Raw genomic sequence first — 10,561 nt, forward strand, 5'->3', positions numbered from 1 at the left:
AATCGGCTAGTCCTGCTCCCCCACCTCACCAGACGTCTACAATTCTTTTTCCTCCTCGGATAATTGTCTAATACATTTTTGAAAGTCAAGATTGAGCGGCACGGTAGCACTGTTGCTCTTATTAGCCTTAGTTTTATTAGCTCTAATTCTGTCACCTTTGCTCACGAGTCGCCAGTTATCTTTCTGATACCGCCACGTGGTTCAGGCTCAAGTTATGATTAATAATACAGCACACCGCTTAGTAAGAGTTAAAACAACGATCATTTATTATATATACAGCAATAAATACTTATACAATAATCCTACTGTCTATATCAAAACCTACCACTACTGGCCAATACTTAACTTTAGGAATGGCCCACCAGGTCAGGGAAACGAATGGTTTATCGAATTGGGTCTGGCCTGCGGGATTTAAAGGCTGATACAGATCGATGGCTAGGAGTCTATCTGGTAGCGATCGCTGGAGTCAAGCTTACATGTTTCTTTGTCGAAGGTTCTTGCGAAGGTTGCGAGCAGGAAGAGAAGGGTTGATCTGAACTTGGCCCCTATTCTTATAGTTAGCTAGGGTCTTCCCGCCTCTCGGGGCGGACCTTGACCCTGGTTCCAAGTGATTGGACTTGGTCCCAATCACTCGGTTCGATATGCTCCAATAATGGGGCATTCCTTGATCGGGGGGTGGTTGCCCACCTTTCTTTGTGTTAGCCTCTCTTGGTGCCGAGAGGTCTGGAGTAGCTTTACAAATGCTAATGTATAGCAATTGTTCCCGGGGATGGCTGTTCACTATGCAGATGGCTGGATTGTTGTGATGTTAATGGCTGCATGATTTGATCAGTCTGGCTTCCCCCAGAGGCGAATACACTGTTTTACCTGCAGCTTTCTGTTTGAGTCCTGTTGGCTGATTTTCCCATCAGCCTCTGCCGTTCGCCATTTTGGATCGGGGTTTTGGCCAAATTAATCGGGAATCAGCCATTTTAGGTGGCTACATTCCCTCCTTATGATCCTAACGCGAAGCGTGAAGGATCACATAAATTTGCTCTTTCCGTTCCCTGACCGGGGGGACACCTCCTACATGGCCACTACTCTGATCCTAGCTACGCACAAAAATTTTACCTAACAATTCTAAGGGCGCTATGTCAGGCAGGGACATGCATTAACAATTAAACTAGGAACCTCTAATTTTTTACCTTAATACGCTATACTCCATAAACATTGCATTATACTATCTTCCTAAAACATACAACAATAATCACAACATTTAATATACTCTTTCCTGACTTGGCAGTCAAGCTCAGGATCATACATTTTTTTTTGTTCATGAAAAGTTTTGTACATCTTTTTATTTACAGTAATAACGCAAGTGAATGCTCTTTGTTATTTTGTTATCAATCGCTGGGGTCTGGTCATAACCGAATATAGGTGATCGGATCCGATATACCGGGGTTCGAGCGCGGTAGGCTTTCCTTCGCCATTTGCGGCGGCGCATAGTCTGTACTGCACAGCAGAGTATGGCCAACGCTAATAGTGCTTCAATAACGTACGACGGGGAGTACCAAGTTATGAACTTGGCACACCAGGATAATGCAGCCTGGCTGGTGACTGGGCCCTCGGTACTGCGGGGCAGTGAAACATTAACGGCAGGGAGGTTTGAAGTAATGGGGTCCGCGTTCCCGCGCGACCAAATGTCCAGTATAAAAATCTTGATCACGATGAAAGAAGTCCTCATGGCTGTCCTCTTTCTTTTTCTCTCTTTGTGTTCTCTGTTTTATCCGGTTCTGGAGTTCTGTAAAACAAGCATAGTATCTGTGACTACCTTGGTATAATATCCGGTATGTTAGTGTGTCTGTCCTGCGGGGCCAATTATTCCCTTATAATTGGTCACTATATGTGACTCCTTCATTTTTTTTTCAAAACAAATGTTAGAACACGGCACACTTCCCAATGGTGGACCAGTGCTGATTTATCATCCAAATGTTCTAGGATGTAAATAGCATTTGGCAGCAACCGAAAGGTTGCCTAAATAAATAAAACTGTTTTTGAAAGGAAAAGGTCGAATGAGGTGCGTATGGGCCGCGACGGGTAAGATTTGGATGGAGTCCCCGGGTAGGACGGCTACCAATACCGTATGTCCCCTACCCGAGCGTTTTTGACCAGCGGGGGGGTCTCCAGGCAGGGCGGGTCTCACGCCGTTTCTCCACTGCCTGAGCAACCGACAAGAACGGGCAAAAGTGTAGTCATCATGGTGGGGTTGCTGCTGTGATTTTACCCTCGCATCAGATCGGGCGTCTGGCACTCGAACCAGTACCAGTTGAAAAGCTAGTTCCTCTGAACGAGCGTGTGGTCTGCTGACCAGGTATCTGCAGATAAGCTAGTTCTGTTGAACGAGCGTCTGGTCTGTTGACCAGGTATCTGTGGACAAGTTGGTACCGCCGAACAAGCGTCTGGCCGTGGTGGGTGTCCGTTGGAAAGAGCTAAAAGGTTTCAGGTGAATGGGTGTGTGACGCTGAGAAACATTCACCTGTCGGGCGAACAACACTTAAACAAAACATACAAACAACATAAAACATCCTGCAGGTTCCATCAGAATACGGGACATTGTAAATCACATTTGGGCTGGGGTGTAATTAGCATATGGAGGGAGTGCAGCGTGACCGAAGAAGAAATTAAGGATGAGTGAAACAAAAATGAAGTGGCCTTGCTGAGGTAACGCTGCCGTGAGAAGTGGTGGGTAAGCGCTCACAGTTTGCATAGGGCAGCTGGGACCTTGTAGCTGCTTTGGGTGGTGTTCTCTTCCATATCTGGGGGCTAGTCTAGCTGGTGGGGGTCTCCTGAAATCTCGGGCGAAGTGTCCTGGCTGCCCACAGTTGTAACATGACACCTGGGGCACATAAGGTGGAGCAGGCTCTCTGGTGCATTGTTCCCTTGGGTGCGGTTCCCTGGGTGGGGGGTCGGGGCTGTTGGTGTCTTTGCTGGTTTGGGGGCATTTGTGGGCTGGTTCTGTTGCAGTTTCAGGGTAGCTTGACATTCTCTTGTGTAATGTCCTAATTGTCTGCAATTATAACATTCCGGTGGTTTCTGGGGAGGGGGGGGGCGGGGGGTGCTGTTGCTTCCTTCGTTTACCCATGCGGGGTTCTGGTGCGTTTTAACTGGATGCATGTCTGCCTGCTCTTCCTTGGGTTCCCTAACTGCGGGTTTGTCTGCTTCTGCCTGCTGTTCTTCGGGATTTTCAACTGCGTGTTTGCTTCTGCCTGCTGTTCTTCAGGATTTTTAACTGCAGGTTTGCTTTGTACAGACTGCTCCCAGGCGCGGGACAATCTTTTTAAAATCCATTTCTCATTGTGGGCTTCCTCTGAGGGGGTCATAATTCGTACAGGCCTTTTGTCCTGCCTCTGTGGCATGGGAGATAAGGGTGCGGGTCCATTTGGCCATACCATCTTGGGACAAATTGGCACGTTCTAAATTTCCAAAAACTGCTGTGAAATGAATCCATAGGCGTCCAGCAAACACTGTGGGGTGTTCTGTCTTTTCCTGCCTGCACTTATTGAGGCCTTCTACGGGGTCACCCCGGTTATACCCGATCGCATCCAGGATCGCGGTATGCATTTCTGCAAGGGTGCCTCCTCCTACATTCTGTGGATCGGGATGGGCTGCTGTTACCGACGGATCTAAACTTAGAACCATGAGCTTTACATGCTCTCTCGTCCAGAACATATATGTGCGCCTGGCGTCTAACTGTGGCAAAGAACTGGTGGGGGTCTGAGCTGGGGAGGAACGGTGTGATCTTCTCGCACGCATACCGTAATTGGGTCACTGTTAAGAGGGTGGAATATAGATATGCTGCATCATCCGGTGTGGCTGTGCGGAGAGTGGTTACAGGGTTCATTGGAGCCTGAACTACCTGCTGTGTGGGTTGTTGGGGTGCTTTTCTCCTTTGGGGCTTTTCCTGCGCACATGTTCCCTGAACATATCTCTGCGCTGTTTCTTGTTACTCTTCCCAATCAGGGCCGTCTTCCTGGTCTAACTTTTCCCCAAAGGTTTCCTGAAATCCTTTCTGGACAGAAAGCAGTGATTGCAGCTCTGCAATCTGCTTCCGGCATTTTGCATGATCTGTGGTTCTCTGTCTTTGTTCTGTGGTTGCAGCGTGGAGCGCTCTCAAGGATGCCTTGACATCACTGCATTGTTTCTGGAGCGTCTCTACCTGCTTTTCTGTTTCTTTCTTTACCAGGACTGCACGCTGCGTGTCCTGATAAGCCTTTTCATACTGGGACTGGAAACTACTCAAATGCGCCAGACAAGACTGGTGACCTCGTTTGGCATCAGCCACCTCTTCGTCCTTTGCTGCTAATTTCCTTTTTAATTCCAGGTTCTCTTTCTCAACCTCGCATACATCGATTTTACTCATACAATGTATGCCTTCTATTTCTTTGAGGAGCGTCCTGGCGACCTCCTCTGTGCCTCGCAATTGTGCCAGACAGGACACAATTGCCATCGGCTTGCGCGCTTTTGCTAAGCTCTTTTTATGGATCTCACTCAGGTTCTCCCACCAAGGATGCCCTATGCTTCCGGGACCTGAATTGTCATTATTGCAGAAATCATTCCACATGGGCCATCCTTTGCCCTGGAGAAATTTCCGAATTTCCACTTCCCAAATGGGACACTGTCCCACTCTACTGCTGCTGGTCGCTGCGACAGCAAATTCCTCGGGGTTCATGAGGCGCTGCATTGCCTGCATGGCCATCTCTCCTATCCGTTTGCTTTGTTTAAATTTGGAACAGGGGGCTAAGGCGGTGTTGTAATTGCGGGTACGGCTTGCGCTAATTTCCGAAAATACAGACTTCCGACAGTTTTGACGCAACAAAAATCTATCAGTTTTACCTTATAGCCCTGTTAGTTACGCATGCATACACACACTTCCGAATTTTGACTATTAATCAGAACTGCTTGAACACTTGTGGGTTTTTTTTGTTTCCAATTGGATTCTAATTCAAAATTTCTTGGGTTCTCCCGGAGTGGTTTTCCACTTCTAGATCGGGTCCCGTCAGGATGTCGCCAAAATGTTGCTCTTATTAGCCTTAGTTTTATTAGCTCTAATTCTGTCACCTTTGCTCACGAGTCGGCAGGTGTCTTTCTGATACCGCCACGTGGTTCAAGCTCAAGTTATGATTAATAATACAGCACACCGCTTAGTAAGAGTTAAAACAACGATCATTTATTATATATACAGCAATAAATACTTATACAATAATCCTACTGTCTATATCAAAACCTACCACTACTGGCCAATACTTAACTTTAGGAATGGCCCACCAGGTCAGGGAAACGAATGGTTTATCGAATTGGGTCTGACCTGCGGGATTCAAAGGCTGATACAGGTCGATGGCTAGGAGTCTCTATCTGGTAGCGATCGCTGGAGTCAAGCTTACTTATTTCTTTGTCGAAGATTCTTGCGAAGGTTGCGAGCAGGAAGAGAAGGGTTGATCTGAACTTGGCCCCTATTCTTATAGTTAGCTAGGGTCTTCCCGCCTCTCGGGGCGGACCTTGACCCTGATTCCAAGTGATTGGACTTGGTCCCAATCACTCGGTTCGATATGCTCCAATAATGGGGCATTCCTTGATCGGGGGGTGGTTGCCCACCTTTCTTTGTGTTAGCCTCTCTTGGTGCCGAGAGGTCTGGAGTAGCTTTACAAATGCTAATGTATAGCAATTGTTCCCGGGGATGGCTGTTCACTATGCAGATGGCTGGATTGTTGTGATGTTAATGGCTGCATGATTTGATCAGTCTGGCTTCCCCCCGAGGCGAATACACTGTTTTACCTGCAGCTTTCTGTTTGAGTCCTGTTGGCTGATTTTCCCATCAGCCTCTGTCGTTCGCCATTTTGGATCGGGGTTTTGGCCAAATTAATCGGGAATCAGCCATTTTAGGTGGCTACAGCACGGAGATTAATACTTATTGCTTCACAGCTCCAGGGTCCCGGGTTCGATTCCTGCCTTGGATCACTGTCTATGCCGAGTCTGCACGTTCTCCCCGTGTCTGCGTGGGTTTCCTCCCACAGTTAAAGATGTGCCTGTGAGGTGGATTGTCCATGCTAAATTGCCCTTGGTGTCCAAAAAGATTAGGTGGGGTTACTGAGATAGGGTGGAGGTGTGGGCACTGTCCAAGGAGGGTGCTCTTTCCAAGGGCCGGTGCAGACTCGATGGGCTGAATGGCCTCTTTCCGCACTGTAAATTCTATGAATCTCCCTCATCCACATTCTTAGTCAGTGCACTCTGGATCCTGACCACCCGCCTCGTACGTCTGACTTTCTTAATCTTGCCTGGCGTTCTCTTTTCCTTTCACCTTGAAATCGGTGTCCTCTGGTTCTCGACTTCTTCTACCGATGCAAACAGTTTCTCTCGATCTACTCTGTCCAGATCCTTTGTGGGTTTGAATGCATCCTATCAGCCTTCTCCTAAGAACAGTTGTTTCTCCCAATTTATCCACATAACATTTCCTCATCCCTGTTGTAACTCTTTTCTCCCTCTTGCCTAATGCCTTCACCAAAGTGTGGTGTCCAGAATCGGTCAGATTGCTCAAACTGAGTCCGATTTCTGTTCACAGACTGACGCCTAGTGGGATGGAATTCCACAGACACTAGTTACACTCCAGTACCTCGTCCAATTATTCATGCTCTGTGTATAAGTCCAGGTGCAACCTATTGGCAGGCACTGTTGCTTCGTTTGCATATGATGCAAAGATCTGTAGAGGGACAGGTAGTATTGATGAAGCAGGGGGGCTGCTGAAGGATTTGGACAGGCTAGGAGAGTGGGCAATAAAGTGGCAGATGAAGTGGAAAAGTGTGAAGAAGAACTTGCCTTTGCAGAGTCAACCTAATGTATTCCAAAACTCTTTGCGACAATGAAGAACCTTTGAAGCGTGGTCACTGCCAGAATGCAGCAGCCAATTGGCACACCGAAAGATCCCACAATCAATGCTAAAATGATAGAAGCAGAAAATGCCAGATAAACTCAGCAGCTCTGGGCAGCATCTATGGAAAGAGAGACCGAGAACTTCTGAAGAGTCATGTGGACTTGAAATGTTAACTCCGTTCCTCGCTCCACAGACGCGGTCGAAATTGTCTAATTTTCTGTATTCGTTCCAGTGTTTTGCTTTCATCTAAATACGGAGATGACGTCCAGATTTTCTTTTTAAAGGGAGGACAAAGTATTGGCCATGAGATGAGGGAGTCAACGTGGTGCCAGGAAATCTATGAAGACGGAGGTTTACAAAATTTGAGTGGCATGGACAGAGTGGATAGTTAGACGCTTTCCCAGAGTGGTGAAGTCAATTACTGGGGGGGCATAGGTTTAAGGTGCAAGAGGGAATGTTTAGAGGAGATGTGCAAGGCAAGCTCTTCTCACACAGGTTGGTGAATGCCTGGAACGCTGCCGGGGGTGGGGGGAGCGTGTAGGTAGATATGATAGCGGCAGCGGCGTTCAAGAGGCATCTTGACGAATACATTAATAGGATGGGAATAGAGGGATATGGAAGGGCAGAAGGTTTTAGTTTCGACAGACACCATGATCGGCACAGGCTTGGAGGGCCCGTTCCTGTGCTGTAATGTTCTTTGTTCTCTTTGTCTACCCGAGTGAACGGGTGGGACTTCAGTTTAAAGACACTAGGCCTAATGGAACGGCGGGTGATCGCACGGTTTGGCGGGACATATTTGATTTTGTCCAGGGTTTTTTTTTCCCCTGCCTGGTGGAGCGAGGGCCCCAGGAGAGAGGTTTTTTTAAAAAAAATTTTTTTTAGAGTAGCCAATTCTTTTTTTTTCCCCAATTAAGGGGCAATTTAGCGTGGCCAATTCAGCTACCCTGCATACCTTTGGGTTGAGGGGTGACACCCATGCAGACACTGGGAGAATGTGCGAACTACACGCAGACAATGGGTCTGGATCGAACCCGGGTCCTTGGCGCTGTGAGGCAACAGTGCTAACCGCTGCCCCACTGTGCCGTCCTTTGTTTTTCAAATTTAGAGTCCCCAATCTTTTTTTTAATTGAGGGCTAATTTAGCCTGGCCAGTCTACCTACCCTGCACATCTTTGGGACCCACACGAACACGAGGGGAAGGAGCAAACTCCACATGGACAGTGACCCAGGGCCGAGATCGAACCTGGGTCCTCAGCGCCGTGATCCACTGTGCTGCCCTGAGAGATTCTTCCTTGTGTTACAGACCATAGTGGAATACTTATCCTAGGATACGAGTGATGTTGGCTGAGACCTGGAAAGAGGCATAATTAAAAGTAGGAAGCATCTCAAAATAGATTAATGGCTCAGTGCATTTTTGGACGTATCTCGACAGTGATAGTCGTTTGTTATTTGCACGGGGTGCAACACTGATATAAAAGCAAACTACTGTGGATGCTGGATATTTGAAATGTGGCTGCTGAAACCGTCCAGGTTTGGCCTGGAGTCTCCAGGAATTGAAGATCCTGAAGCGACATTTTCAACTCAACATTAACTCTCTTTCCCTTTCCACAGCTGTTGCCAGGCCTGCTGAGCTGCGTATTTCCAACTCTTTCTGTTTTTATGCCAACGACCCAAACTGTTGGCCTGCTCTCTGGCCAACGTACAGTGCAAGTAGATACACCGGAGCACGATGGACACAGTGGCTTTCATATTTGTTTTTCTCTGACTTCCCAGCCCCACTCCTCCCCTGTCACCAGAAAATTACATGCACCACACCACATGCCAATGCAACTGAAATGAAGAACATAGAACATACAGTGCAGAAGGAGGCCATTCGGCCCATCGAGTCTGCACCGACCCGCTGAAGACCTCACTTCCACCCTATCCCCGTAACACAATAACCCCTCACCTTTTTTGGACACTAAGGGCAATTTAGCATAGCCAATCCACCTAACCTGCCCGTCTTTGGTCTGTGGGAGGAAACCGGAGCACCCGGAGGAAATCCACGCAGACACAGGGAGAACGTGCAAGCTCCGCACAGACAGTGACCCAGCGGGGAATCGAACTGTGCTATCGTGGTGCCATATTGGCGGCCCCAGGCAGAAATCCTTAACCTGGCACTTGTGCCCAGGACTTTTACACCGTCCAAGTCAGACTCTTAGCTGGGCCAGCCTTACAATATTTCGGGCAAACCTTCCAAATGCAACAATCCTATTGTTTAGTCTAGATCTATATTCGGCGGGTGGGTGGCACAGTGGTTAGTACTGCTGCCTCACGGCGCTGAGGTCCCAGGTTCGATTCTGGTCCTGGGTCACTGCCCGTGTGGAGTTTGCACATTTTCCCTGTGACTGCGTGGGTCTCACCCCCACAACCCAAAAGATGTGCAGGGTAGGTGGATTGGCCACACTAAACTGTCCCTTATTTGGGGGGGGGGAAATGATTGGATACCCTAAATTTAAGGAAAGAAAATATATCTATGTTCAGGAGCCTTGTCTGTAACAGCAGATGCCAGACGATCTGAACTCCTCCCAAACAGATGTGGAACAAAGATATTCATTTTGTAATGGGGACTTTCACATTAAGACCAAAAACATTTAACCTTATCAATTATTTCTTGTCTCCTCCAACTAAATTTGAGCAGAATTGATGGCTGGAGAAGTGCTAGCCTGCACGATAGTTGATTTAAGTCTCAGTTTTCTTAACTCCCCTCATTAGCTTTCATAGAATTTACAGTGCAGAAGGAAGCCATTCGGCCCTTCGGGTCTGCCAGCCCTTTGAAAGAGCAGCCCATTTAAACCCACACTTCCAACCTATCCCCTTAATACAGTAATCCCACCTAACCTTTTTGGACACGGTCAATTTAGTGATCCACCTAACCTGCATATCTTTGGACTGTGGGAGGAAACCGGAGCACCCGGAGGGAACCCACACAGACACGGGGAGAATGTGCAGACTCCACACAGACAGGGACCCAAGCCGTGAATCGAACCTGGGACCCTGGTGCTGTGAAGCAATAGTGCTAACCACTTTGCTACCTTGCTGTGTGTCAGTCTGCACGTTCACGCACAAAGTGACTCAAAATTTCACATACTAGGTCACCGAGGACAAAGTGCTGCAGAATAAATTTGGATGGCAAACAAAAATGACTGGTTGTGTATCCCATAGCTTTGGATTGAGAGCATCGTGGACCTGCTGCAAACTTAGGCACCGGGAGCTCGGAGGAAAAGCCATTCCTGTATTATGAATAAGATCATGCGGAAACCGATGTGGGTTCGGCTGCAAAAATGGGTGGCGCTACCATAATTCCACAAACCGCTCTGGTTCTTCCTGTCATGTCTGAGTAAATGAAGGTGCTGCCTTGAATTATAATAATCTTTATTGGTGTCACAAGTAGGCTTACATTAACACTGCAATGAAGTTGCTGTGAAAAGCCCCTAGTCGCCACATTCCAGCGCCTGTTTGGGTACACTGAGGGAGAATTCAGAATGTCCAAATTACCTAACAAGCACGTCTTTCGGGACTTGTGGGAGAAACCCGGAGGAAACCCTCGCGGACACGGGGAGAATGTGCAGACTCCGCACAGACAGGGACACAAGCCGGGAATCGAACCTGGGACCCT

Source organism: Scyliorhinus torazame, chromosome 29 (assembly GCF_047496885.1).
Source record: "Scyliorhinus torazame isolate Kashiwa2021f chromosome 29, sScyTor2.1, whole genome shotgun sequence".
In the NCBI taxonomy this organism is placed as follows: Eukaryota; Metazoa; Chordata; class Chondrichthyes; order Carcharhiniformes; family Scyliorhinidae; genus Scyliorhinus; species Scyliorhinus torazame.